The sequence below is a fragment of the Bacillus rossius genome, unplaced genomic scaffold (genome assembly GCF_032445375.1).
Source record: "Bacillus rossius redtenbacheri isolate Brsri unplaced genomic scaffold, Brsri_v3 Brsri_v3_scf491, whole genome shotgun sequence".
In the NCBI taxonomy this organism is placed as follows: Eukaryota; Metazoa; Arthropoda; class Insecta; order Phasmatodea; family Bacillidae; genus Bacillus; species Bacillus rossius.
The window spans coordinates 15001-19156 of record NW_026962691.1 but is presented as its reverse complement, the minus strand read 5'-3'; the positions used below and the strand labels follow the sequence as shown (position 1 = coordinate 19156).

Here is a 4156-nt window from a genome sequence, read left to right as displayed (position 1 = left end):
ATTCTGGCGGCGACCGAGGCCTCCGCGGCCGAGGAAAAGGTCATTGGTAATATTACATGTTAAATTAACATGTGTATTAACACATGCTGGGAGAAGCAGGCATTCTGGACTTTGAAAAATTTCGAGCAGGGGCCGGAGAAATTCTCCCGGCGACCGAGGCCTCCGCGGCCGGGAGAACTCTCGGCGCTTGGGCAGCGCGTCTACCCATGGGGAGCGGGCAGCCAGAAAATTCTGGCGGTGACCGAGGCCTCCGCGGCCGAGGAAATGGTCCTTGGTGATTTTACATGTTAAATTAACATGTGTATTAACACAGGCTGGGAGAAGCAGGCATTCTGGACTTAGAAAAATTTCGAGCAGGGGCCGTTGAAATTCTCCCGGCGACCGAGGCCTCCGCGGCCGGGAGAACTCTCGGCGCTCGGGCTCCGCGTGTACACGCGTCAAGGCCCATTTTGGGTTATATAGGGTGTAGTGGTGTCTCTGGAGGGAAAAAATACACGGTAAATATTGCAGCCAGAGCCTATGGCAATCTGTTGGCGACCGAGGCCTCCACACCCCGGCAAATTTTCGGCTCTCGGACTGTGTGTATTCCACTGGAGACAGGCCTGCGGGACTGTGCAGTATATTGAGCGGGGAGCCAGGAAAATCTCCCGGCGACCGAGGCCTCCGCGGCCGAGGAAATGGTAATTGGTGGTTTTGCATGTAAAATTAACATGTGTATTAACACAAGCTGGGATGAGAGGAATTTGGCGGCGACCGAGGCCTCCTCACCCCGGCAAAATATCAGCTACCGGGCTCTGCATATTCCTACAGAAGCAGGCCTGCAGGACTCTGCAATATATTGAGCGGGAACCAGAAAATTCTGGCGGCGACCGAGGCCTCCGCGGCCGAGGAAAATTGTCATTGGTGGTTTGCATGTAAAATTAACATGTGTATTAACACAAGCTGTGACCAGAGGAATTTGGCGGCGACCGGGGCCTCCACACCCCGGCAAAATATCAGCTACCGGGCTCTGCTTATTCACATTCAAGCAGGCATTAGGGACTCTGAAAAGTTTCGGGCGGGGAGCCAGAAAATTCTCCCGGCCACAGAGCCCTCCCTCCCGAGAGTCTGTGTAAATGCCTGTTATACAGGCCCCATGAATTCCAGCCTTATAGGTTATTTTAAGTCTCCGTTCGTGGTTGTTCGTAAACAACTGCGATTCGGGATTTTGACCTATTTCCTATGATCATGTTCCCGGAAGTTAGCCAGCCTCTTTCAGTCAAAATCTCATATTTTGGGTACCTTTGTGAACCCATCGATAGGCCCATTTTGGGTATATTAGGGGGACATGCAATCGGGAAAAATTGGAATTATTTGCAATATGGAAAGAATATGTACATAAATGAAAAGGGAGTCCCCCCGAGTTTTCTCGCCCTATATATATTGCAAAAATATCCAATTAATTATTGTGGAACCTGTAGCACCTTTCTATGAAGCAGAATTAACATTACAGAACGGTTTGAATGCTACCACCTCAGTTTCTCTACAATGCATTGGATTTCAAAGAGGTGAATTACTGTGGATGGTACTGTTGTATGGCTAACAAATCGTCTGGGAAACAATGCAGAATTAAATTAAGAAGGTTGTATGTTTTCTGTTACATGGTGGAGGTGCCCTCTAGTACACAGTAAAATGTTTTGTGGACTGCAGCTCCTTGAGGAATTAATTCAGTATGGGTCTTGTAGTGGTCTGAAAGTGGATGATGAAAAAGAATGTATAATGGTATTCAGAGCACCTCGCGGTGAAGCGGACATGCTACCTCAAAATGCTTGATTGATTCATGCCCAGTTCCCCCAAGAAGCGGTACATTGAAAAAATTGATTTACTTTGTGGATGATACTAGCAAATACTATCCGCTGGGGGAAGTAAGCAGAAATTTGGTGGTCGTATGTTTGTTACATGGTAGAGGTGCTTTCTAGTACACAATGAAATGCTTGGTGTACCGCTGCTCCTTGAAGAATTAATTCCATATGGGTCTAGCCGTGGTCTTAACTGTGAACACGAAGAACTATCTAAAGTGGCCTATCTGTCTGAACTGCAATACACAAGCTGCGAGCCAATGCTATACCTTTCTCAGGTAACGAGCTCTTGTGCGGCGATTCGATTGGATGCGAAATGGTGGGGAACGCGTGTCCGGTCGTCTTAACCAAGTAATGGTTCCCCTCTGTTAACAATGAAATGTTTGATGGATCGCAGCTCCCTGAGAGACAAGTTTCAAAGGGGTTAGTCGCGGTCTTCAATCCTGGCCAAGGTGCAGTCACCATCTATAAGAGATACCTGCTTTACTGAAGGGTAGCAAGAGTTCCCTTGCCCGCATGTTGCTCCGTGGGGGTATATCAGTATAAAGGTAGAAGAAGCCATGATCGGAGCTTCGGTGGATGAGATTGGCGGAGAAGACATGTTCTTGTCTATCTGGTAGATCAGGGGGGTGGCAGCTGATCCGGAGAAAGCAAGCGGACTCCCGATGTTCCGTCGACTCCCAATGTACACTTGAAACATGCACATTTGGGTGGCGAGGGGGCGTTGTGGCCATCCGAAAACATGTCTTCATCTCTCTTATTGGTGGACCGCTGCTCCTTGAAGAATTAATTCCATATGGGTCTAGTCTTGGTGATAACTGTGAACACTAAGAACTATCTAAAGTGGCCTATCTGTCTGAACTGCAATACACTAGCTGCGAGCCAATGCTATACCTTTCTTAGGTAACGAGCTCTTGTGCGGCAATTCGATTGGATGCGAAATGGTGGGGAACGCGTGTCCTATCGTCTTAACCAAGTAATGGTTCCCCTCTGTTAACAATGAAATGTTTGATGGATCGCAGCTCCCTGAGAGACAAGTTTCAAAGGGGTTAGTCGCGGTCTTCAATCCTGGCCAAGGTGCAGTCACCATCTATAAGAGATACCTGCTTTACTGAAGGGTAGCAAGAGTTCCCTTGCCCGCATGTTGCTCCGTGGGGGTATATCAGTATAAAGGTAGAAGAAGCCATGATCGGAGCTTCGGTGGATGAGATTGGTGGAGAAGACATGTTCTTGTCTATCTGGTAGATCAGGGGGGTGGCAGCTGATCCGGAGAAAGCAAGCGGACTCCCGATGTTCCGTCGACTCCCAATGTACACTTAAAACATGCACATTTGGGTGGCGAGGGGGCGTTGTGGCCATCCGAAAACATGTCTTCATCTCTCTTATTGGTGGACCGCTGCTCCTTGAAGAATTAAATCCATATGGGTCTAGTCTTGGTGATAACTGTGAACACTAAGAACTATCTAAAGTGGCCTATCTGTCTGAACTGCAATACACTAGCTGCGAGCCAATGCTATACCTTTCTCAGGTAACGAGCTCTTGTGCGGCAATTCGATTGGATGCGAAATGGTGGGGAACGCGTGTCCTATCGTCTTAACCAAGTAATGGTTCCCCTCTGTTAACAATGAAATGTTTGATGGATCGCAGCTCCCTGAGAGACAAGTTTCAAAGGGGTTAGTCGCGGTCTTCAGCCCTGGCCAAAGGTGTTTAGAAATGAATACTTTTCGGACCAGTGGGCAAATTAGTTCACAGCGAGCCCACGGGCCAACGGTCTGCTCCCGCAGTGGGCCGCGCCCGAATGTGGGCACCGATCATATAATTTGAAATCCACTCGCCAAGTACCATGCGAGTTTCTAAGAGCGCGATATATTCGCCAGTGAAAGCCTTGGAAGTTTGGCCTCGCCTACTCCCTAGGAAAATTAATTAGAGATGGAAGGAAAGACTTTGCAATTGCAAAGCGGGTGTCGATATTGGGAAGTCGCCCCCGTACTTGTTGATACAGAAGGAAAAAAAAATGTACATCATAAGATTCGGACCCGGTGCTCTGCGGACCCGGGAGGTTCCTCCGAACGAAAAAAAAAGCTGCTAGCAGCTCCCTGGTTGATCCTGCCAGTAGTCATATGCTTGTCTCAAAGATTAAGCCATGCATGTCTAAGTGCAAGCCAAAATAAGGTGAAACCGCGAATGGCTCATTAAATCAGTTATGGTTCCTTAGATCGTACCACATGACTTGGATAACTGTGGTAATTCTAGAGCTAATACATGCTGAACTGAGTCCCGACCAGAAATGGGAGGGATGCTTTTATTAGATCAAAACC

General features: G+C 48.1%; 1 non-coding gene across 1 annotated transcript in view; it reads left to right on the top strand.

Annotated features, from left to right (window-relative positions):
* Nucleotides 1–3931: 3931 nt before the first annotated feature.
* LOC134544745 (small subunit ribosomal RNA) overlaps nucleotides 3932–4156 on the top strand; it is a 1989-nt gene continuing 1764 nt past the window's right edge. Inside the window, exon 1 of the ribosomal RNA XR_010078014.1 lies at nucleotides 3932–4156. This exon is cut by the window's right edge and continues 1764 nt beyond it. This is a non-coding gene — a ribosomal RNA (small subunit ribosomal RNA).